Consider the following 23,942-nt stretch of genomic DNA (forward strand, 5'->3'; position numbering starts at 1 on the left):
ACAAGAGAGCCCAAGGTCCAGGGTCCCATGTCTAGCTGTCAGTTGGCTTGGGAGAGGGGGATGGCTGCTTGCTTGCCAGCACGCCCCAAATATTCTCTTTTCCCCATGCCCCTGATGGCTAGCAGAGTGGGGGAAAGATCAAGCCCATGGCAAGAGAGTCTGGCTACTGCTGGAGGGGGGCAGGAGCAGCGGAGTGGTTCTCAGGCCTGTGTCTGACTCCCAGAGGACTTGGGTGAGCCAAGGTGCCGGACCTCAGTTTCGATGAGAGCGGCGGTACTGAGTTTTCACTCATTTTGTTCAGCTTTTCCAAGGAATGTTTGACTGGAAATCATCATCGATCCAAGCACGCTGGAGTGCCCTGGTACAGGGATTTTCAGGGCACTCAGGACAGGGTGGGTGTTGGGGAGTGCGAGAAATGCCAAGACATGCCCCGTCTTTGTGCAGGTGGCAACGGGTCTCTGCATGGAAATGGGAAGCAACTTGAGGACCTAAGTCTGCTCCAGGTGCGGCAGGCCCGGGAAGCAGGGATGGTAAGTCCTCGCAGCACCACCAAGACCCCAGGATCCTGAGCACCTGGGACAAGGCATGGGAGGCTTACCTTGGGCCTCAGGCCTTCTCCTGCAGGTCAACAACACCAAGCAACTTCACTCGAGGCTCACTGTTTCAGGTGCCATGAGTCCTGGGCAAAGGAAGCTGGGCCACGCTCTCCCCACTATGGCCTTGCAGGCCACGCAATGCCACACTGTGAAGACATCAAAGCACATGCCAACATTACAGTGGGAAGCGGGCAACTGGCTCTGGGATGGATGGGTGGGCCTGGCTCGTCTCAATGGGCAGATCAGATCACATCTGCCCTCTCACCACTCCTGCTCTGCCCTCACCCTCCAGCATGCCAGGCCACATCGGTGCCAGGTGTCCACCAGGGTCTCAGAGCTTGTCCTTGCCCTGGGTCCCTCCCTCCCTCCGTGCCCTTTCAGATCACCTTGGACCCTCTCTGCAATCAAACCACCAGTGTCGGCCTGAACTACACATCATGGAGCTGCAATGCAGGCAAGCAGACTCTTCCCGAAAAAAGAAAAAAAAAACCCAGGGCCATCTCTGAGCACCTCAATCCTCTAACACTCTGCACAGGGGTCATTAAACAGGGCAAGCTCTACTTGCTGTCTCAAGTTCAAGCTGCTGAGGACGCAGACCTGGCCATGCTCACTAGCCAACCCAAGCCTCCCGACTCCCATCAAATCATCTCTGACAACCAGGTGGGCAACGCGACCCCCGAAATCTGCATCCTTCTCCTGCTAGAAATGCTCAGATCCCGAGGTCAAACCATCTAAAATCTCCTCTGAGGACTTCACCACAGGCAATGGCAGGCACTCTGGCTCAACCAGATCTCCTTTCTCACTCTCTTTCTGCCTCCTTCTGTCTCTTTTTTTGTCTCTTTCTCTTTCTCCTGATTTCTCTCTCTGTCTCTGACCCTGTCTCTGGATTGATGCCACCCTCTGTCAGTCTGTCTTCATGGGACAGACCGTGTTCAAGAGCGCTGCCATTTTGACTGCAAGCAAGAACACTGCATCAACACACCGTAACTTATGTGGAACGCCAAGGGCTAGCCAGAGAGCCTGGCACCTCCCAAGACAAGTTGCAACACACAAGGTCTCCAGTGACCAGAAATGCATGCACCCTTGCAAGCCAATTCGCTTTGGCACCCTCCACTGCCCATGAGCAGAGCTCTCAAGGCAGTCTTGATCTACAGCCTGGGACCCAGAGTGCAATTCCTACAAGGAAGGGATCCCTAGCCGGCCTCCAAACAGGCCTTCCTGGAAGAATCACACCCTGCTGAAGACCACTCCGCAAAATAGGTGTCTTTCCTAGCTTTGAGATAGGCTTGAGCCAAGACGGGTGCTCCACTACCATGGGTGGAAGAAAAGCACTCTCACACCTGTCTCCTCCACCAGGAGGCCAGCAGTCTGACCTTAGCACTCCCCGGTCAAGCTAGTCCACCAAAGGCCTCCAGCGTGCAGATTTCTACACAGGTCAGCACGCCTGTTTCAGGTGGGTGTCCCAAGCTAGCATATTTCTAGAGTGCCTACAAGAGAGCCCAAGGTCCAGGGTCCCATGTCTAGCTGTCAGTCTGGCTTGGGAGAGTGGGGATGGCTGCTTGCTTGCCAGCACGCCCCAAATATTCTCTTTTCCCCATGCCCCTGATGGCTAGCAGAGTGGGGGAAAGATCAAGCCCATGGCAAGAGAGTCTGGCTACTGCTGGAGGGGGGCAGGAGCAGCGGAGTGGTTCTCAGGCCTGTGTCTGACTCCCAGAGGACTTGGGTGAGCCAAGGTGCCGGACCTCAGTTTCGATGAGAGTGGCGGTACTGAGTTTTCACTCATTTTGTTCAGCTTTTCCAAGGAATGTTTGACTGGAAATCATCATCGATCCAAGCACGCTGGAGTGCCCCGGTACAGGGATTTTCAGGGCACTCAGGACAGAGTGGGTGTTGGGGAGTGCGAGAAATACCAAGACATGCCCCGTCTTTGTGCAGGTGGCAACGGGTCTCTGCATGGAAATGGGAAGCAACTTGAGGACCTAAGTCTGCTCCAGGTGCGGCTGGCCCGGGAAGCAGGGATGGTAAGTCCTCGCAGCACCACCAAGACCCCAGGATCCTGAGCACCTGGGACAAGGCATGGGAGGCTTACCTTGGGCCTCAGGCCTTCTCCTGCAGGTCACCAACACCAAGCAACTTCACTCGAGGCTCACTGTTTCAGGTGCCATGAGTCCTGGGCAAAGGAAGCTGGGCCACTCTCTCAGCACTATGGCCTTGCAGGCCACGCAATGCCACACTGTGAAGACATCAAAGCACATGCCAACATTACAGTGGGAAGCGGGCAACTGGCTCTGGGATGGATGGGTGGGCCTGGCTCGTCTCAATGGGCAGATCAGATCACATCTGCCCTCTCACCACTCCTGCTCTGCCCTCACCCTCCAGCATGCCAGGCCACATCGGTGCCAGGTGTCCACCAGGGTCTCAGAGCTTGTCCTTGCCCTGGGTCCCTCCCTCCCTCCGTGCCCTTTCAGATCACCTTGGACCCTCTCTGCAATCAAACCACCAGTGTCGGCCTGAACTACACATCATGGAGCTGCAATGCAGGCAAGCAGACTCTTCCCGAAAAAAGAAAAAAAAAACCCAGGGCCATCTCTGAGCACCTCAATCCTCTAACACTATGCACAGGGGTCATTAAACAGGGCAAGCTCTACTTGCTGTCTCAAGTTCAAGCTGCTGAGGACGCAGATCTGGCCATGCTCACTAGCCAACCCAAGCCTCCCGACTCCCATCAAATCATCTCTGACAACCAGGTGGGCAACGCGACCCCCGAAATCTGCATCCTTCTCCTGCTAGAAATGCTCAGATCCCGAGGTCAAACCGCCTAAAATCTCCTCTGAGGACTTCACCACAGGCAATGGCAGGCACTCTGGCTCAACCAGATCTCCTTTCTCACTCTCTTTCTGCCTCCTTCTGTCTCTTTTTTTGTCTCTTTCTCTTTCTCCTGATTTCTCTCTCTGTCTCTGACCCTGTCTCTGGATTGATGCCACCCTCTGTCAGTCTGTCTTCATAGGACAGACCGTGTTCAAGAGTGCTGCCATTTTTGACTGCAAGCAAGAACACTGCATCAACACACCGTAACTTATGTGGAACGCCAAGGGCTAGCCAGAGAGCCTGGCACCTCCCAAGACAAGTTGCAACACACAAGGTCTCCAGTGACCAGAAATTCATGCACCCTTGCAAGCCAATTCGCTTTGGCACCCTCCACTGCCCATGAGCAGAGCTCTCAAGGCAGTCTTGATCTACAGCCTGGGACCCAGAGTGCAATTCCTACAAGGAAGGGATCCCTAGCCGGCCTCCAAACAGGCCTTCCTGGAAGAATCACACCCTGCTGAAGACCACTCCGCAAAATAGGTGTCTTTCCTAGCTTTGAGATAGGCTTGAGCCAAGACGGGTGCTCCACTACCATGGGTGGAAGAAAAGCACTCTCACACCTGTCTCCTCCACCAGGGGGCCAGCAGTCTGACCTTAGCGCTCCCCGGTCAAGCTAGTCCACCAAAGGCCTCCAGCGTGCAGATTTCTACACAGGTCAGCACGCCTGTTTCAGGTGGGTGTCCCAAGCTAGCATATTTCTAGAGTGCCTACAAGAGAGCCCAAGGTCCAGGGTCCCATGTCTAGCTGTCAGTCTGGCTTGGGAGAGTGGGGATGGCTGCTTGCTTGCCAGCACGCCCCAAATATTCTCTTTTCCCCATGCCCCTGATGGCTAGCAGAGTGGGGGAAAGATCAAGCCCATGGCAAGAGAGTCTGGCTACTGCTGGAGGGGGGCAGGAGCAGCGGAGTGGTTCTCAGGCCTGTGTCTGACTCCCAGAGGACTTGGGTGAGCCAAGGTGCCGGACCTCAGTTTCGATGAGAGCGGCAGTACTGAGTTTTCACTCATTTTGTTCAGCTTTTCCAAGGAATGTTTGACTGGAAATCATCATCGATCCAAGCACGCTGGAGTGCCCTGGTACAGGGATTTTCAGGGCACTCAGGACAGAGTGGGTGTTGGGGAGTGCGAGAAATACCAAGACATGCCCCGTCTTTGTGCAGGTGGCAACGGGTCTCTGCATGGAAATGGGAAGCAACTTGAGGACCTAAGTCTGCTCCAGGTGCGGCTGGCCCGGGAAGCAGGGATGGTAAGTCCTCGCAGCACCACCAAGACCCCAGGATCCTGAGCACCTGGGACAAGGCATGGGAGGCTTACCTTGGGCCTCAGGCCTTCTCCTGCAGGTCACCAACACCAAGCAACTTCACTCGAGGCTCACTGTTTCAGGTGCCATGAGTCCTGGGCAAAGGAAGCTGGGCCACTCTCTCAGCACTATGGCCTTGCAGGCCACGCAATGCCACACTGTGAAGACATCAAAGCACATGCCAACATTACAGTGGGAAGCGGGCAACTGTCTCTGGGATGGATGGGTGGGCCTGGCTCGTCTCAATGGGCAGATCAGATCACATCTGCCCTCTCACCACTCCTGCTCTGCCCTCACCCTCCAGCATGCCAGGCCACATCGGTGCCAGGTGTCCACCAGGGTCTCAGAGCTTGTCCTTGCCCTGGGTCCCTCCCTCCCTCCGTGCCCTTTCAGATCACCTTGGACCCTCTCTGCAATCAAACCACCAGTGTCTTCCTGAACTACACATCATGGAGCTGCAATGCAGGCAAGCAGACTCTTCCCGAAAAAAGAAAAAAAAAACCCAGGGCCATCTCTGAGCACCTCAATCCTCTAACACTATGCACAGGGGTCATTAAACAGGGCAAGCTCTACTTGCTGTCTCAAGTTCAAGCTGCTGAGGACGCAGATCTGGCCATGCTCACTAGCCAACCCAAGCCTCCCGACTCCCATCAAATCATCTCTGACAACCAGGTGGGCAACGCGACCCCCGAAATCTGCATCCTTCTCCTGCTAGAAATGCTCAGATCCCGAGGTCAAACCGCCTAAAATCTCCTCTGAGGACTTCACCACAGGCAATGGCAGGCACTCTGGCTCAACCAGATCTCCTTTCTCACTCTCTTTCTGCCTCCTTCTGTCTCTTTTTTTGTCTCTTCCTCTTTCTCCTGATTTCTCTCTCTGTCTCTGACCCTGTCTCTGGATTGATGCCACCCTCTGTCAGTCTGTCTTCATGGGACAGACCGTGTTCAAGAGCGCTGCCATTTTTGACTGCAAGCAAGAACACTGCATCAACACACCGTAACTTATGTGGAACGCCAAGGGCTAGCCAGAGAGCCTGGCACCTCCCAAGAAAAGTTGCAACACACAAGGTCTCCAGTGACCAGAAATTCATGCACCCTTGCAAGCCAATTCACTTTGGCACCCTCCACTGCCCATGAGCAGAGCTCTCAAGGCAGTCTTGATCTACAGCCTGGGACCCAGAGTGCAATTCCTACAAGGAAGGGATCCCTAGCCGGCCTCCAAACAGGCCTTCCTGGAAGAATCACACCCTGCTGAAGACCACTGCGCAAAATAGGTGTCTTTCCTAGCTTTGAGATAGGCTTGAGCCAAGACGGGTGCTCCACTACCATGGGTGGAAGAAAAGCACTCTCACACCTGTCTCCTCCACCAGGAGGCCAGCAGTCTGACCTTAGCGCTCCCCGGTCAAGCTAGTCCACCAAAGGCCTCCAGCGTGCAGATTTCTACACAGGTCAGCACGCCTGTTTCAGGTGGGTGTCCCAAGCTAGCATATTTCTAGAGTGCCTACAAGAGAGCCCAAGGTCCAGGGTCCCATGTCTAGCTGTCAGTCTGGCTTGGGAGTGTGGGGATGGCTGCTTGCTTGCCAGCACGCCCCAAATATTCTCTTTTCCCCATGCCCCTGATGGCTAGCAGAGTGGGGGAAAGATCAAGCCCATGGCAAGAGAGTCTGGCTACTGCTGGAGGGGGGCAGGAGCAGTGGACTGGTTCTCAGGCCTGTGTCTGACTCCCAGAGGACTTGGGTGAGCCAAGGTGCCAGACCTCAGTTTCGATGAGAGCGGCGGTACTGAGTTTTCACTCATTTTGTTCAGCTTTTCCAAGGAATGTTTGACTGGAAATCATCATCGATCCAAGCACGCTGGAGTGCCCTGGTACAGGGATTTTCAGGGCACTCAGGACAGAGTGGGTGTTGGGGAGTGCGAGAAATACCAAGACATGCCCCGTCTTTGTGCAGGTGGCAACGGGTCTCTGCATGGAAATGGGAAGCAACTTGAGGACCTCAGTATGCTCCAGGTGCGGCTGGCCCGGGAAGCAGGGATGGTAAGTCTTCGCAGCACCACCAAGACCCCAGGATCCTGAGCACCTGGGACAAGGCATGGGAGGCTTACCTTGGGCCTCAGGCCTTCTCCTGCAGGTCACCAACACCAAGCAACTTCACTCGAGGCTCACTGTTTCAGGTGCCATGAGTCCTGGGCAAAGGAAGCTGGGCCACTCTCTCAGCACTATGGCCTTGCAGGCCACGCAATGCCACACTGTGAAGACTTCAAAGCACATGCCAACATTACAGTGGGAAGCGGGCAACTGGCTCTGGGATGGATGGGTGGGCCTGGCTCGTCTCAATGGGCAGATCAGATCACATCTGCCCTCTCACCACTCCTGCTCTGCCCTCACCCTCCAGCATGCCAGGCCACATCGGTGCCAGGTGTCCACCAGGGTCTCAGAGCTTGTCCTTGCCCTGGGTCCCTCCCTCCCTCCGTGCCCTTTCAGATCACCTTGGACCCTCTCTGCAATCAAACCACCAGTGTCGGCCTGAACTACACATCATGGAGCTGCAATGCAGGCAAGCAGACTCTTCCCGAAAAAAGAAAAAAAAAAACCCAGGGCCATCTCTGAGCACCTCAATCCTCTAACACTCTGCACTGGGGTCTCTAAACAGGGCAAGCTCTACTTGCTGTCTCAAGTTCAAGCTGCTGAGGACGCAGATCTGGCCATGCTCACTAGCCAACCCAAGCCTCCCGCCTTATATCAAATCATCTCTGACAACCAGGTGGGCAACGCGACCCCTGAAATCTGCATCCTTCTCCTGCTAGAAATGCTTAGATCCCGAGGTCAAACCGCCTAAAATCTCCTCTGAGGACTTTACCACAGGCAATGGCAGGCACTCTGGCTCAACCAGATCTCCTTTCTCACTCTCTTTCTGCCTCCTTCTGTCTCTTTTTTTGTCTCTTTCTCTTTCTCCTGATTTCTCTCTCTGTCTCTGACCCTGTCTCTGGATTGATGCCACCCTCTGTCAGTCTGTCTTCATGGGACAGACCGTGTTCAAGAGCGCTGCCATTTTTGACTGCAAGCGAGAACACTGCATCAACACACCGTAACTTATGTGGAACGCCAAGGGCTAGCCAGAGAGCCTGGCACCTCCCAAGACAAGTTGCAACACACAAGGTCTCCAGTGACCAGAAATTCATGCACCCTTGCAAGCCAATTCGCTTTGGCACCCTCCACTGCCCATGAGCAGAGCTCTCAAGGCAGTCTTGATCTACAGCCTGGGACCCAGAGTGCAATTCCTACAAGGAAGGGATCCCTAGCCGGCCTCCAAATAGGCCTTCCTGGAAGAATCACACCCTGCTGAAGACCACTCCGCAAAATAGGTGTCTTTCCTAGCTTTGAGATAGGCTTGAGCCAAGACGGGTGCTCCACTACCATGGGTGGAAGAAAAGCACTCTCACACCTCCACCAGGAGGCCAGCAATCTGACCTTAGCGCTCCCCGGTCAAGCTAGTCCACCAAAGGCCTCCAGCGTGCAGATTTCTACACAGGTCAGCACGCCTGTTTAAGGTGGGTGTCCCAAGCTAGCATATTTCTAGAGTGCCTACAAGAGAGCCCAAGGTCCAGGGTCCCATGTCTAGCTGTCAGTTGGCTTGGGAGAGGGGGATGGCTGCTTGCTTGCCAGCACGCCCCAAATATTCTCTTTTCCCCATGCCCCTGATGGCTAGCAGAGTGGGGGAAAGATCAAGCCCATGGCAAGAGAGTCTGGCTACTGCTGGAGGGGGGCAGGAGCAGCGGAGTGGTTCTCAGGCCTGTGTCTGACTCCCAGAGGACTTGGGTGAGCCAAGGTGCCGGACCTCAGTTTCGATGAGAGCGGCGGTACTGAGTTTTCACTCATTTTGTTCAGCTTTTCCAAGGAATGTTTGACTGGAAATCATCATCGAACCAAGCACGCTGGAGTGCCCTGGTACAGGGATTTTCAGGGCACTCAGGACAGGGTGGGTGTTGGGGAGTGCGAGAAATACCAAGACATGCCCCGTCTTTGTGCAGGTGGCAACGGGTCTCTGCATGGAAATGGGAAGCAACTTGAGGACCTAAGTCTGCTCCAGGTGCGGCAGGCCCGGGAAGCAGGGATGGTAAGTCCTCGCAGCACCACCAAGACCCCAGGATCCTGAGCACCTGGGACAAGGCATGGGAGGCTTACCTTGGGCCTCAGGCCTTCTCCTGCAGGTCAACAACACCAAGCAACTTCACTCGAGGCTCACTGTTTCAGGTGCCATGAGTCCTGGGCAAAGGAAGCTGGGCCACTCTCTCAGCACTATGGCCTTGCAGGCCACGCAATGCCACACTGTGAAGACATCAAAGCACATGCCAACATTACAGTGGGAAGCGGGCAACTGGCTCTGGGATGGATGGGTGGGCCTGGCTCGTCTCAATGGGCAGATCAGATCACATCTGCCCTCTCACCACTCCTGCTCTGCCCTCACCCTCCAGCATGCCAGGCCACATCGGTGCCAGGTGTCCACCAGGGTCTCAGAGCTTGTCCTTGCCCTGGGTCCCTCCCTCCCTCCGTGCCCTTTCAGATCACCTTGGACCCTCTCTGCAATCAAACCACCAGTGTCTTCCTGAACTACACATCATGGAGCTGCAATGCAGGCAAGCAGACTCTTCCCGAAAAAAGAAAAAAAAACCCAGGGCCATCTCTGAGCACCTCAATCCTCTAACACTATGCACAGGGGTCATTAAACAGGGCAAGCTCTACTTGCTGTCTCAAGTTCAAGCTGCTGAGGACGCAGATCTGGCCATGCTCACTAGCCAACCCAAGCCTCCCGACTCCCATCAAATCATCTCTGACAACCAGGTGGGCAACGCGACCCCCGAAATCTGCATCCTTCTCCTGCTAGAAATGCTCAGATCCCGAGGTCAAACCGCCTAAAATCTCCTCTGAGGACTTCACCACAGGCAATGGCAGGCACTCTGGCTCAACCAGATCTCCTTTCTCACTCTCTTTCTGCCTCCTTCTGTCTCTTTTTTTGTCTCTTCCTCTTTCTCCTGATTTCTCTCTCTGTCTCTGACCCTGTCTCTGGATTGATGCCACCCTCTGTCAGTCTGTCTTCATGGGACAGACCGTGTTCAAGAGCGCTGCCATTTTTGACTGCAAGCAAGAACACTGCATCAACACACCGTAACTTATGTGGAACGCCAAGGGCTAGCCAGAGAGCCTGGCACCTCCCAAGACAAGTTGCAACACACAAGGTCTCCAGTGACCAGAAATTCATGCACCCTTGCAAGCCAAGTCTCTTGGGCACCCTCCACTGCCCATGAGCAGAGCTCTCAAGGCAGTCTTGATCTACAGCCTGGGACCCAGAGTGCAATTCCTACAAGGAAGGGATCCCTAGCCGGCCTCCAAACAGGCCTTCCTGGAAGAATCACACCCTGCTGAAGACCACTCCGCAAAATAGGTGTCTTTCCTAGCTTTGAGATAGGCTTGAGCCAAGACGGGTGCTCCACTACCATGGGTGGAAGAAAAGCACTCTCACACCTGTCTCCTCCACCAGGAGGCCAGCAGTCTGACCTTAGCGCTCCCCGGTCAAGCTAGTCCACCAAAGGCCTCCAGCGTGCAGATTTCTACACAGGTCAGCACGCCTGTTTCAGGTGGGTGACCCAAGCTAGCATATTTCTAGAGTGCCTACAAGAGAGCCCAAGGTCCAGGGTCCCATGTCTAGCTGTCAGTCTGGCTTGGGAGAGTGGGGATGGCTGCTTGCTTGCCAGCACGCCCCAAATATTCTCTTTTCCCCATGCCCCTGATGGCTAGCAGAGTGGGGGAAAGATCAAGCCCATGGCAAGAGAGTCTGGCTACTGCTGGAGGGGGGCAGGAGCAGCGGAGTGGTTCTCAGGCCTGTGTCTGACTCCCAGAGGACTTGGGTGAGCCAAGGTGCCGGACCTCAGTTTCGATGAGAGCGGCGGTACTGAGTTTTCACTCATTTTGTTCAGCTTTTCCAAGGAATGTTTGACTGGAAATCATCACCCATCCAAGCACGCTGGAGTGCCCTGGTACAGGGATTTTCAGGGCACTCAGGACAGAGTGGGTGTTGGGGAGTGCGAGAAATACCAAGACATGCCCCGTCTTTGTGCAGGTGGCAACGGGTCTCTGCATGGAAATGGGAAGCAACTTGAGGACCTAAGTCTGCTCCAGGTGCGGCAGGCCCGGGAAGCAGGGATGGTAAGTCCTCGCAGCACCACCAAGACCCCAGGATCCTGAGCACCTGGGACAAGGCATGGGAGGCTTACCTTGGGCCTCAGGCCTTCTCCTGCAGGTCACCAACACCAAGCAACTTCACTCGAGGCTCACTGTTTCAGGTGCCATGAGTCCTGGGCAAAGGAAGCTGGGCCACTCTCTCAGCACTATGGCCTTGCAGGCCACGCAATGCCACACTGTGAAGACATCAAAGCACATGCCAACATTACAGTGGGAAGCGGGCAACTGGCTCTGGGATGGATGGGTGGGCCTGGCTCGTCTCAATGGGCAGATCAGATCACATCTGCCCTCTCACCACTCCTGCTCTGCCCTCACCCTCCAGCATGCCAGGCCACATCGGTGCCAGGTGTCCACCAGGGTCTCAGAGCTTGTCCTTGCCCTGGGTCCCTCCCTCCCTCCGTGCCCTTTCAGATCACCTTGGACCCTCTCTGCAATCAAACCACCAGTGTCGGCCTGAACTACACATCATGGAGCTGCAATGCAGGCAAGCAGACTCTTCCCGAAAAAAGAAAAAAAAAACCCAGGGCCATCTCTGAGCACCTCAATCCTCTAACACTCTGCACTGGGGTCATTAAACAGGGCAAGCTCTACTTGCTGTCTCAAGTTCGAGCTGCTGAGGACGCAGATCTGGCCATGCTCACTAGCCAACCCAAGCCTCCCGACTCCCATCAAATCATCTCTGACAACCAGGTGGGCAACGCGACCCCCGAAATCTGCATCCTTCTCCTGCTGGAAATGCTCAGATCCCGAGGTCAAACCGCCTAAAATCTCCTCTGAGGACTTCACCACAGGCAATGGCAGGCACTCTGGCTCAACCAGATCTCCTTTCTCACTCTCTTTCTGCCTCCTTCTGTCTCTTTTTTTGTCTCTTTCTCTTTCTCCTGATTTCTCTCTCTGTCTCTGACCCTGTCTCTGGATTGATGCCACCCTCTGTCAGTCTGTCTTCATGGGACAGACCATGTTCAAGAGCGCTGCCATTTTTGACTGCAAGCGAGAACACTGCATCAACACACCGTAACTTATGTGGAACGCCAAGGGCTAGCCAGAGAGCCTGGCACCTCCCAAGACAAGTTGCAACACACAAGGTCTCCAGTGACCAGAAATTCATGCACCCTTGCAAGCCAATTCGCTTTGGCACCCTCCACTGCCCATGAGCAGAGCTCTCAAGGCAGTCTTGATCTACAGCCTGGGACCCAGAGTGCAATTCCTACAAGGAAGGGATCCCTAGCCGGCCTCCAAACAGGCCTTCCTGGAAGAATCACACCCTGCTTAAGACCACTCCGCAAAATAGGTGTCTTTCCTAGCTTTGAGATAGGCTTGAGCCAAGACGGGTGCTCCACTACCATGGGTGGAAGAAAAGCACTCTCACACCTGTCTCCTCCACCAGGAGGCCAGCAGTCTGACCTTAGCGCTCCCCGGTCAAGCTAGTCCACCAAAGGCCTCCAGCGTGCAGATTTCTACACAGGTCAGCACGCCTGTTTCAGGTGGGTGTCCCAAGCTAGCATAATTCTAGAGTACCTATAAGAGAGCCCAAGGTCCAGGGTCCCATGTCTAGCTGTCAGTCTGGCTTGGGAGAGTGGGGATGGCTGCTTGCTTGCCAGCACGCCCCAAATATTCTCTTTTCCCCATGCCCCTGATGGCTAGCAGAGTGGGGGAAAGATCAAGCCCATGGCAAGAGAGTCTGGCTACTGCTGGGGGGGGGCAGGAGCAGCGGACTGGTTCTCAGGCCTGTGTCTGACTCCCAGAGGACTTGGGTGAGCCAAGGTGCCGGACCTCAGTTTCGATGAGAGCGGCGGTACTGAGTTTTCACTCATTTTGTTCAGCTTTTCCAAGGAATGTTTGACTGGAAATCATCATCGATCCAAGCACGCTGGAGTGCCCGGGTACAGGGATTTTCAGGGCACTCAGGACAGGGTGGGTGTTGGGGAGTGCGAGAAATACCAAGACATGCCCCGTCTTTGTGCAGGTGGCAACGGGTCTCTGCATGGAAATGGGAAGCAACTTGAGGACCTAAGTCTGCTCCAGGTGCGGCTGGCCCGGGAAGCAGGGATGGTAAGTCTTCGCAGCACCACCAAGACCCCAGGATCCTGAGCACCTGGGACAAGGCATGGGAGGCTTACCTTGGGCCTCAGGCCTTCTCCTGCAGGTCACCAACACCAAGCAAATTCACTCGAGGCTCACTGTTTCAGGTGCCATGAGTCCTGGGCAAAGGAAGCTGGGCCACTCTCTCAGCACTATGGCCTTGCAGGCCACGCAATGCCACACTGTGAAGACATCAAAGCACATGCCAACATTACAGTGGGAAGCGGGCAACTGGCTCTGGGATGGATGGGTGGGCCTGGCTCGTCTCAATGGGCAGATCAGATCACATCTGCCCTCTCACCACTCCTGCTCTGCCCTCACCCTCCAGCATGCCAGGCCACATCGGTGCCAGGTGTCCACCAGGGTCTCAGAGCTTGTCCTTGCCCTGGGTCCCTCCCTCCCTCCGTGCCCTTTCAGATCACCTTGGACCCTCTCTGCAATCAAACCACCAGTGTCGGCCTGAACTACACATCATGGAGCTGCAATGCAGGCAAGCAGACTCTTCCCGAAAAAAGAAAAAAAAAAAACCCAGGGCCATCTCTGAGCACCTCAATCCTCTAACACTCTGCACTGGGGTCATTAAACAGGGCAAGCTCTACTTGCTGTCTCAAGTTCAAGCTGCTGAGGACGCAGATCTGGCCATGCTCACTAGCCAACCCAAGCCTCCCGCCTCCCATCAAATCATCTCTGACAACCAGGTGGGCAACGCGACCCCCGAAATCTGCATCCTTCTCCTGCTGGAAATGCTCAGATCCCGAGGTCAAACCGCCTAAAATCTCCTCTGAGGACTTCACCACAGGCAATGGCAGGCACTCTGGCTCAACCAGATCTCCTTTCTCACTCTCTTTCTGCCTCCTTCTGTCTCTTTTTTTGTCTCTTTCTCTTTCTCCTGATTTCTCTCTCTGTCTCTGACCCTGTCTCTGGATTGATGCCACCCTCTGTCAGTCTGTCTTCATGGGACAGACCGTGTTCAAGAGCGCTGCCATTTTTGACTGCAAGCGAGAACACTGCATCAACACACCGTAACTTATGTGGAACGCCAAGGGCTAGCCAGAGAGCCTGGCACCTCCCAAGACAAGTTGCAACACACAAGGTCTCCAGTGACCAGAAATTCATGCACCCTTGCAAGCCAATTCGCTTTGGCACCCTCCACTGCCCATGAGCAGAGCTCTCAAGACAGTCTTGATCTACAGCCTGGGACCCAGAGTGCAATTCCTACAAGGAAGGGATCCCTAGCCGGCCTCCAAACAGGCCTTCCTGGAAGAATCACACCCTGCTTAAGACCACTCCGCAAAATAGGTGTCTTTCCTAGCTTTGAGATAGGCTTGAGCCAAGACGGGTGCTCCACTACCATGGGTGGAAGAAAAGCACTCTCACACCTGTCTCCTCCACCAGGAGGCCAGCAGTCTGACCTTAGCGCTCCCCGGTCAAGCTAGTCCACCAAAGGCCTCCAGCGTGCAGATTTCTACACAGGTCAGCACGCCTGTTTCAGGTGGGTGTCCCAAGCTAGCATAATTCTAGAGTACCTATAAGAGAGCCCAAGGTCCAGGGTCCCATGTCTAGCTGTCAGTCTGGCTTGGGAGAGTGGGGATGGCTGCTTGCTTGCCAGCACGCCCCAAATATTCTCTTTTCCCCATGCCCCTGATGGCTAGCAGAGTGGGGGAAAGATCAAGCCCATGGCAAGAGAGTCTGGCTACTGCTGGGGGGGGGCAGGAGCAGCGGACTGGTTCTCAGGCCTGTGTCTGACTCCCAGAGGACTTGGGTGAGCCAAGGTGCCGGACCTCAGTTTCGATGAGAGCGGCGGTACTGAGTTTTCACTCATTTTGTTCAGCTTTTCCAAGGAATGTTTGACTGGAAATCATCATCGATCCAAGCACGCTGGAGTGCCCTGGTACAGGGATTTTCAGGGCACTCAGGACAGGGTGGGTGTTGGGGAGTGCGAGAAATACCAAGACATGCCCCGTCTTTGTGCAGGTGGCAACGGGTCTCTGCATGGAAATGGGAAGCAACTTGAGGACCTAAGTCTGCTCCAGGTGCGGCTGGCCCGGGAAGCAGGGATGGTAAGTCTTCGCAGCACCACCAAGACCCCAGGATCCTGAGCACCTGGGACAAGGCATGGGAGGCTTACCTTGGGCCTCAGGCCTTCTCCTGCAGGTCACCAACACCAAGCAAATTCACTCGAGGCTCACTGTTTCAGGTGCCATGAGTCCTGGGCAAAGGAAGCTGGGCCACGCTCTCCCCACTATGGCCTTGCAGGCCACGCAATGCCACACTGTGAAGACATCAAAGCACATGCCAACATTACAGTGTGAAGCGGGCAACTGGCTCTGGGATGGATGGGTGTGCCTGGCTCGTCTCAATGGGCAGATCAGATCACATCTGCCCTCTCACCACTCCTGCTCTGCCCTCACCCTCCAGCATGCCAGGCCACATCGGTGCCAGGTGTCCACCAGGGTCTCAGAGCTTGTCCTTGCCCTCTGTCCCTCCCTCCCTCCGTGCCCTTTCAGATCACCTTGGACCCTCTCTGCAATCAAACTACCAGTGTCGGCCTGAACTACACATCATGGAGCTGCAATGCAGGCAAGCAGACTCTTCCCGAAAAAAGAAAAAAAAAACCCAGGGCCATCTCTGAGCACCTCAATCCTCTAACACTATGCACAGGGGTCATTAAACAGGGCAAGCTCTACTTGCTGTCTCAAGTTCAAGCTGCTGAGGACGCAGATCTGGCCATGCTCACTAGCCAACCCAAGCCTCCCGACTCCCATCAAATCATCTCTGACAACCAGGTGGGCAACGCGACCCCCGAAATCTGCATCCTTCTCCTGCTAGAAATGCTCAGATCCCGAGGTCAAACCGCCTAAAATCTCCTCTGAGGACTTCACCACAGGCAATGGCAGGCACTCTGGCTCAACCAGATCTCCTTTCTCACTCTCTTTCTGCCTCCTTCTGTCTCTTTTTTTGTCTCTTTCTCTTTCTCCTGATTTCTCTCTCTGTCTCTGACCCTGTCTCTGGATTGATGCCACCCTCTGTCAGTCTGTCTTCATGGGACAGACCGTGTTCAAGAGTGCTGCCATTTTTGACTGCAAGCGAGAACACTGCATCAACACACCGTAACTTATGTGGAACGCCAAGGGCTAGCCAGAGAGCCTGGCACCTCCCAAGACAAGTTGCAACACACAAGGTCTCCAGTGACCAGAAATTCATGCACCCTTGCAAGCCAATTCGCTTTGGCACCCTCCACTGCCCATGAGCAGAGCTCTCAAGGCAGTCTTGATCTACAGCCTGGGACCCAGAGTGCAATTCCTACAAGGAAGGGATCCCTAGCCGGCCTCCAAACAGGCCTTCCTGGAAGAATCACACCCTGCTGAAGACCACTGCGCAAAATAGGTGTCTTTCCTAGCTTTGAGATAGGCTTGAGCCAAGACGGGTGCTCCACTACCATGGGTGGAAGAAAAGCACTCTAACACCTGTCTCCTCCACCAGGGGGCCAGCAGTCTGACCTTAGCGCTCCCCGGTCAAGCTAGTCCACCAAAGGCCTCCAGCGTGCAGATTTCTACACAGGTCAGCACGCCTGTTTCAGGTGGGTGTCCCAAGCTAGCATATTTCTAGAGTGCCTACAAGAGAGCCCAAGGTCCAGGGTCCCATGTCTAGCTGTCAGTCTGGCTTGGGAGAGTGGGGATGGCTGCTTGCTTGCCAGCACGCCCCAAATATTCTCTTTTCCCCATGCCCCTGATGGCTAGCAGAGTGGGGGAAAGATCAAGCCCATGGCAAGAGAGTCTGGCTACTGCTGGAGGGGGGCAGGAGCAGCGGAGTGGTTCTCAGGCCTGTGTCTGACTCCCAGAGGACTTGGGTGAGCCAAGGTGCCGGACCTCAGTTTCGATGAGAGCGGCGGTACTGAGTTTTCACTCATTTTGTTCAGCTTTTCCAAGGAATGTTTGACTGGAAATCATCATCGATCCAAGCACGCTGGTGTGCGTTGGTACAGGGATTTTCAGGGCACTCAGGACAGAGTGGGTGTTGGGGAGTGCGAGAAATACCAAGACATGCCCCGTCTTTGTGCAGGTGGCAACGGATCTCTGCATGGAAATGGGAAGCAACTTGAGGACCTAAGTCTGCTCCAGGTGCGGCTGGCCCGGGAAGCAGGGATGGTAAGTCCTCCCAGCACCACCAAGACCCCAGGATCCTGAGCACCTGGGACAAGGCATGGGAGGCTTACCTTGGGCCTCAGGTCTTCTCCTGCAGGTCACCAACACCAAGCAACTTCACTCGAGGCTCACTGTTTCAGGTGCCATGAGTCCTGGGCAAAGGAAGCTGGGCCACTCTCTCAGCACTATGGCCTTGCAGGCCACGCAATGCCACACTGTGAAGACATCAAAGCACATGCCAACATTACAGTGGGAAGCGGGCAACTGGCTCTGGGATGGATGGTTGGGCCTGGCTCGTCTCAATGGGCAGATCAGATCACATCTGCCCTCTCACCACTCCTGCTCTGCCCTCACCCTCCAGCATGCCAGGCCACATCGGTGCCAGGTGTCCACCAGGGTCTCAGAGCTTGTCCTTGCCCTGGGTCCCTCCCTCCCTCCGTGCCCTTTCAGATCACCTTGGACCCTCTCTGCAATCAAACCACCAGTGTCTTCCTGAACTACACATCATGGAGCTGCAATGCAGGCAAGCAGACTCTTCCCGAAAAAAGAAAAAAAAAACCCAGGGCCATCTCTGAGCACCTCAATCCTCTAACACTATGCACAGGGGTCATTAAACAGGGCAAGCTCTACTTGCTGTCTCAAGTTCAAGCTGCTGAGGACGCAGATCTGGCCATGCTCACTAGCCAACCCAAGCCTCCCGACTCCCATCAAATCATCTCTGACAACCAGGTGGGCAACGCGACCCCCGAAATCTGCATCCTTCTCCTGCTAGAAATGCTCAGATCCCGAGGTCAAACCGCCTAAAATCTCCTCTGAGGACTTCACCACAGGCAATGGCAGGCACTCTGGCTCAACCAGATCTCCTTTCTCACTCTCTTTCTGCCTCCTTCTGTCTCTTTTTTTGTCTCTTTCTCTTTCTCCTGATTTCTCTCTCTGTCTCTGACCCTGTCTCTGGATTGATGCCACCCTCTGTCAGTCTGTCTTCATGGGACTGACCGTGTTCAAGAGCGCTGCCATTTTTGACTGCAAGCAAGAACACTGCATCAACACACCGTAACTTATGTGGAACGCCAAGGGCTAGCCAGAGAGCCTGGCACCTCCCAAGACAAGTTGCAACACACAAGGTCTCCAGTGACCAGAAATTCATGCACCCTTGCAAGCCAATTCGCTTTGGCACCCTCCACTGCCCATGAGCAGAGCTCTCAAGGCAGTCTTGATCTACAGCCTGGGACCCAGAGTGCAATTCCTACAAGGAAGGGATCCCTAGCCGGCCTCCAAACAGGCCTTCCTGGAAGAATCACACCCTGCTGAAGACCACTGCGCAAAATAGGTGTCTTTCCTAGCTTTGAGATAGGCTTGAGCCAAGACGGGTGCTCCACTACCATGGGTGGAAGAAAAGCACTCTCACACCTGTCCTCTCCACCAGGAGGCCAGCAGTCTGACCTTAGCGCTCCCCGGTCAAGCTAGTCCACCAAAGGCCTCCAGCGTGCAGATTTCTACACAGGTCAGCACGCCTGTTTCAGGTGGGTGTCCCAAGCTAGCATATTTCTAGAGTGCCTACAAGAGAGCCCAAGGTCCAGGGTCCCATGTCTAGCTGTCAGTCTGGCTTGGGAGAGTGGGGATGGCTGCTTGCTTGCCAGCACGCCCCAAATATTCTCTTTTCCCCATGCCCCTGATGGCTAGCAGAGTGGGGGAAAGATCAAGCCCATGGCAAGAGAGTCTGGCTACTGCTGGAGGGGGGCAGGAGCAGCGGAGTGGTTCTCAGGCCTGTGTCTGACTCCCAGAGGACTTGGGTGAGCCAAGGTGCCGGACCTCAGTTTCGATGAGAGCGGCGGTACTGAGTTTTCACTCATTTTGTTCAGCTTTTCCAAGGAATGTTTGACTGGAAATCATCACCCATCCAAGCACGCTGGAGTGCCCTGGTACAGGGATTTTCAGGGCACTCAGGACAGAGTGGGTGTTGGGGAGTGCGAGAAATACCAAGACATGCCCCGTCTTTGTGCAGGTGGCAACGGGTCTCTGCATGGAAATGGGAAGCAACTTGAGGACCTAAGTCTGCTCCAGGTGCGGCAGGCCCGGGAAGCAGGGATGGTAAGTCCTCGCAGCACCACCAAGACCCCAGGATCCTGAGCACCTGGGACAACGCATGGGAGGCTTACCTTGGGCCTCAGGCCTTCTCCTGCAGGTCACCAACACCAAGCAACTTCACTCGAGGCTCACTGTTTCAGGTGCCATGAGTCCTGGGCAAAGGAAGCTGGGCCACGCTCTCCCCACTATGGCCTTGCAGGCCACGCAATGCCACACTGTGAAGACATCAAAGCACATGCCAACATTACAGTGGGAAGCGGGCAACTGGCTCTGGGATGGATGGGTGGGCCTGGCTCGTCTCAATGGGCAGATCAGATCACATCTGCCCTCTCACCACTCCTGCTCTGCCCTCACCCTCCAGCATGCCAGGCCACATCGGTGCCAGGTGTCCACCAGGGTCTCAGAGCTTGTCCTTGCCCTGGGTCCCTCCCTCCCTCCGTGCCCTTTCAGATCACCTTGGACCCTCTCTGCAATCAAACCACCAGTGTCGGCCTGAACTACACATCATGGAGCTGCAATGCAGGCAAGCAGACTCTTCCCGAAAAAAGAAAAAAAAAACCCAGGGCCATCTCTGAGCACCTCAATCCTCTAACACTATGCACAGGGGTCATTAAACAGGGCAAGCTCTACTTGCTGTCTCAAGTTCAAGCTGCTGAGGACGCAGACCTGGCCATGCTCACTAGCCAACCCAAGCCTCCCGACTCCCATCAAATCATCTCTGACAACCAGGTGGGCAACGCGACCCCCGAAATCTGCATCCTTCTCCTGCTAGAAATGCTCAGATCCCGAGGTCAAACCGCCTAAAATCTCCTCTGAGGACTTCACCACAGGCAATGGCAGGCACTCTGGCTCAACCAGATCTCCTTTCTCACTCTCTTTCTGCCTCCTTCTGTCTCTTTTTTTGTCTCTTTCTCTTTCTCCTGATTTCTCTCTCTGTCTCTGACCCTGTCTCTGGATTGATGCCACCCTCTGTCAGTCTGTCTTCATGGGACAGACCGTGTTCAAGAGCGCTGCCCTTTTTGACTGCAAGCAAGAACACTGCATCAACACACCGTAACTTATGTGGAACGCCAAGGGCTAGCCAGAGAGCCTGGCACCTCCCAAGACAAGTTGCAACACACAAGGTCTCCAGTGACCAGAAATTCATGCACCCTTGCAAGCCAATTCGCTTTGGCACCCTCCACTGCCCATGAGCAGAGCTCTCAAGGCAGTCTTGATCTACAGCCTCGGACCCAGAGTGCAATTCCTACAAGGAAGGGATCCCTAGCCGGCCTCCAAACAGGCCTTCCTGGAAGAATCACACCCTGCTTAAGACCACTCCGCAAAATAGGTGTCTTTCCTAGCTTTGAGATAGGCTTGAGCCAAGACGGGTGCTCCACTACCATGGGTGGAAGAAAAGCACTCTCACACCTGTCTCCTCCACCAGGAGGCCAGCAGTCTGACCTTAGCGCTCCCCGGTCAAGCTAGTCCACCAAAGGCCTCCAGCGTGCAGATTTCTACACAGGTCAGCACGCCTCTTTCAGTTGGGTGTCCCAAGCTAGCATATTTCTAGAGTGCCTACAAGAGAGCCCAAGGTCCAGGGTCCCATGTCTAGCTGTCAGTCTGGCTTGGGAGAGTGGGGATGGCTGCTTGCTTGCCAGCACGCCCCAAATATTCTCTTTTCCCCATGCCCCTGATGGCTAGCAGAGTGGGGGAAAGATCAAGCCCATGGCAAGAGAGTCTGGCTACTGCTGGAGGGGGGCAGGAGCAGCGGAGTGGTTCTCAGGCCTGTGTCTGACTCCCAGAGGACTTGGGTGAGCCAAGGTGCCGGACCTCAGTTTCGATGAGAGCGGCGGTACTGAGTTTTCACTCATTTTGTTCAGCTTTTCCAAGGAATGTTTGACTGGAAATCATCATCGATCCAAGCACGCTGGAGTGCCCTGGTACAGGGATTTTCAGGGCACTCAGGACAGGGTGGGTGTTGGGGAGTGCGAGAAATACCAAGACATGCCCCGTCTTTGTGCAGGTGGCAACGGGTCTCTGCATGGAAATGGGAAGCAACTTGAGGACCTAAGTCTGCTCCAGGTGCGGCAGGCCCGGGAAGCAGGGATGGTAAGTCTTCGCAGCACCACCAAGACCCCAGGATCCTGAGCACCTGGGACAAGGCATGGGAGGCTTACCTTGGGCCTCAGGCCTTCTCCTGCAGGTCACCAACACCAAGCAAATTCACTCGAGGCTCACTGTTTCAGGTGCCATGAGTCCTGGGCAAAGGAAGCTGGGCCACTCTCTCAGCACTATGGCCTTGCAGGCCACGCAATGCCACACTGTGAAGACATCAAAGCACATGCCAACATTACAGTGGGAAGCGGGCAACTGGCTCTGGGATGGATGGGTGGGCCTGGCTCGTCTCAATGGGCAGATCAGATCACATCTGCCCTCTCACCACTCCTGCTCTGCCGTCACCCTCCAGCATGCCAGGCCACATCGGTGCCAGGTGTCCACCAGGGTCTCAGAGCTTGTCCTTGCCAAGGGTCCCTCCCTCCCTCCGTGCCCTTTCAGATCACCTTGGACCCTCTCTGCAATCAAACCACCAGTGTCGGCCTGAACTACACATCATGGAGCTGCAATGCAGGCAAGCAGACTCTTCCCGAAAAAAGAAAAAAAAAACCCAGGGCCATCTCTGAGCACCTCAATCCTCTAACACTCTGCACTGGGGTCATTAAACAGGGCAAGCTCTACTTGCTGTCTGAAGTTCAAGCTGCTGAGGACGCAGATCTGGCCATGCTCACTAGCCAACCCAAGCCTCCCGACTCCCATCAAATCATCTCTGACAACCAGGTGGGCAACGCGACCCCCGAAATCTGCATCCTTCTCCTGCTAGAAATGCTCAGATCCCGAGGTCAAACCGTCTAAAATCTCCTCTGAGGACTTCACCACAGGCAATGGCAGGCACTCTGGCTCAACCAGATCTCCTTTCTCACTCTCTTTCTGCCTCCTTCTGTCTCTTTTTTTGTCTCTTTCTCTTTCTCCTGATTTCTCTCTCTGTCTCTGACCCTGTCTCTGGATTGATGCCACCCTCTGTCAGTCTGTCTTCATGGGACAGACCGTGTTCAAGAGCGCTGCCATTTTGACTGCAAGCAAGAACACTGCATCAACACACCGTAACTTATGTGGAACGCCAAGGGCTAGCCAGAGAGCCTGGCACCTCCCAAGACAAGTTGCAACACACAAGGTCTCCAGTGACCAGAAATGCATGCACCCTTGCAAGCCAATTCGCTTTGGCACCCTCCACTGCCCATGAGCAGAGCTCTCAAGGCAGTCTTGATCTACAGCCTGGGACCCAGAGTGCAATTCCTACAAGGAAGGGATCCCTAGCCGGCCTCCAAACAGGCCTTCCTGGAAGAATCACACCCTGCTGAAGACCACTCCGCAAAATAGGTGTCTTTCCTAGCTTTGAGATAGGCTTGAGCCAAGACGGGTGCTCCACTACCATGGGTGGAAGAAAAGCACTCTCACACCTGTCTCCTCCACCAGGAGGCCAGCAGTCTGACCTTAGCACTCCCCGGTCAAGCTAGTCCACCAAAGGCCTCCAGCGTGCAGATTTCTACACAGGTCAGCACGCCTGTTTCAGGTGGGTGTCCCAAGCTAGCATATTTCTAGAGTGCCTACAAGAGAGCCCAAGGTCCAGGGTCCCATGTCTAGCTGTCAGTCTGGCTTGGGAGAGTGGGGATGGCTGCTTGCTTGCCAGCACGCCCCAAATATTCTCTTTTCCCCATGCCCCTGATGGCTAGCAGAGTGGGGGAAAGATCAAGCCCATGGCAAGAGAGTCTGGCTACTGCTGGGGGGGGGGGGCAGGAGCAGCGGACTGGTTCTCAGGCCTGTGTCTGACTCCCAGAGGACTTGGGTGAGCCAAAGTGCCGGACCTCAGTTTCGATGAGAGCGGCGGTACTGAGTTTTCACTCATTTTGTTCAGCTTTTCCAAGGAATGTTTGACTGGAAATCATCATCGATCCAAGCACGCTGGAGTGCCCTGGTACAGGGATTTTCAGGGCACTCAGGACAGGGTGGGTGTTGGGGAGTGCGAGAAATACCAAGACATGCCCCGTCTTTGTGCAGGTGGCAACGGGTCTCTGCATGGAAATGGGAAGCAACTTGAGGACCTAAGTCTGCTCCAGGTGCGGCAGGCCCGGGAAGCAGGGATGGTAAGTCCTCGCAGCACCACCAAGACCCCAGGATCCTGAGCACCTGGGACAAGGCATGGGAGGATTACCTTGGGCCTCAGGCCTTCTCCTGCAGGTCACCAACACCAAGCAACTTCACTCGAGGCTCACAGTTTCAGGTGCCATGAGTCCTGGGCAAAGGAAGCTGGGCCACTCTCTCCCCACTATGGCCTTGCAGGCCACGCAATGCCACACTGTGAAGACATCAAAGCACATGCCAACATTACAGTGGGAAGCAGGCAACTGGCTCTGGGATGGATGGGTGGGCCTGGCTCGTCTCAATGGGCAGATCAGATCACATCTGCCCTCTCACCACTCCTGCTCTGCCCTCACCCTCCAGCATGTCAGGCCACATCGGTGCCAGGTTTCCACCAGGGTCTCAGAGCTTGTCCTTGCCCTGGGTCCCTCCCTCCCTCCGTGCCCTTTCAGATC

The 23,942-nt window shown here is 55.0% G+C and overlaps 1 long non-coding RNA gene and 12 other non-coding genes across 13 annotated transcripts; all 13 read right to left on the reverse strand.

Annotated features, from left to right (window-relative positions):
• Nucleotides 1-247: 247 nt before the first annotated feature.
• LOC143271440 (small nucleolar RNA SNORD116) lies at nucleotides 248-341 on the reverse strand. Its single transcript, XR_013048661.1, has one exon. It is a non-coding gene; the product is annotated as a small nucleolar RNA SNORD116 (small nucleolar RNA).
• A 1,993-nt stretch (nucleotides 342-2,334) lies between these two features.
• Nucleotides 2,335-2,428, reverse strand: LOC143271388 (small nucleolar RNA SNORD116). Its single transcript, XR_013048608.1, has one exon. It is a non-coding gene; the product is annotated as a small nucleolar RNA SNORD116 (small nucleolar RNA).
• Nucleotides 2,429-4,422: 1,994 nt separating this feature from the next.
• LOC143271524 (small nucleolar RNA SNORD116) lies at nucleotides 4,423-4,516 on the reverse strand. Its single transcript, XR_013048746.1, has one exon. It is a non-coding gene; the product is annotated as a small nucleolar RNA SNORD116 (small nucleolar RNA).
• A 1,994-nt stretch (nucleotides 4,517-6,510) lies between these two features.
• On the reverse strand, nucleotides 6,511-6,604 carry LOC143271537 (small nucleolar RNA SNORD116). The gene has a single exon (XR_013048758.1). It is a non-coding gene; the product is annotated as a small nucleolar RNA SNORD116 (small nucleolar RNA).
• A 1,986-nt stretch (nucleotides 6,605-8,590) lies between these two features.
• Nucleotides 8,591-8,684, reverse strand: LOC143271551 (small nucleolar RNA SNORD116). The gene has a single exon (XR_013048772.1). It is a non-coding gene; the product is annotated as a small nucleolar RNA SNORD116 (small nucleolar RNA).
• Nucleotides 8,685-10,677: 1,993 nt separating this feature from the next.
• Nucleotides 10,678-10,771, reverse strand: LOC143271573 (small nucleolar RNA SNORD116). The gene has a single exon (XR_013048794.1). It is a non-coding gene; the product is annotated as a small nucleolar RNA SNORD116 (small nucleolar RNA).
• Nucleotides 10,772-11,034: 263 nt separating this feature from the next.
• LOC143272045 (uncharacterized) lies at nucleotides 11,035-21,610 on the reverse strand. The gene is made up of 5 exons (XR_013049429.1): nucleotides 21,471-21,610; nucleotides 17,295-17,438; nucleotides 15,207-15,350; nucleotides 13,117-13,260; nucleotides 11,035-11,172 (listed from the first exon to the last, which is right to left on the reverse strand). It is a non-coding gene; the product is annotated as an uncharacterized LOC143272045 (long non-coding RNA).
• Nucleotides 12,766-12,859, reverse strand: LOC143271441 (small nucleolar RNA SNORD116). Its single transcript, XR_013048662.1, has one exon. It is a non-coding gene; the product is annotated as a small nucleolar RNA SNORD116 (small nucleolar RNA).
• On the reverse strand, nucleotides 14,856-14,949 carry LOC143271442 (small nucleolar RNA SNORD116). Its single transcript, XR_013048663.1, has one exon. It is a non-coding gene; the product is annotated as a small nucleolar RNA SNORD116 (small nucleolar RNA).
• LOC143271443 (small nucleolar RNA SNORD116) lies at nucleotides 16,944-17,037 on the reverse strand. Its single transcript, XR_013048664.1, has one exon. It is a non-coding gene; the product is annotated as a small nucleolar RNA SNORD116 (small nucleolar RNA).
• LOC143271574 (small nucleolar RNA SNORD116) lies at nucleotides 19,032-19,125 on the reverse strand. The gene has a single exon (XR_013048795.1). It is a non-coding gene; the product is annotated as a small nucleolar RNA SNORD116 (small nucleolar RNA).
• Nucleotides 21,120-21,213, reverse strand: LOC143271444 (small nucleolar RNA SNORD116). The gene has a single exon (XR_013048665.1). It is a non-coding gene; the product is annotated as a small nucleolar RNA SNORD116 (small nucleolar RNA).
• A 1,599-nt stretch (nucleotides 21,611-23,209) lies between the features above and the next one.
• Nucleotides 23,210-23,303, reverse strand: LOC143271445 (small nucleolar RNA SNORD116). The gene has a single exon (XR_013048666.1). It is a non-coding gene; the product is annotated as a small nucleolar RNA SNORD116 (small nucleolar RNA).
• Nucleotides 23,304-23,942: the final 639 nt, after the last annotated feature.

This window comes from Peromyscus maniculatus, chromosome 1, assembly GCF_049852395.1.
Source record: "Peromyscus maniculatus bairdii isolate BWxNUB_F1_BW_parent chromosome 1, HU_Pman_BW_mat_3.1, whole genome shotgun sequence".
NCBI lineage: Eukaryota > Metazoa > Chordata > Mammalia > Rodentia > Cricetidae > Peromyscus > Peromyscus maniculatus.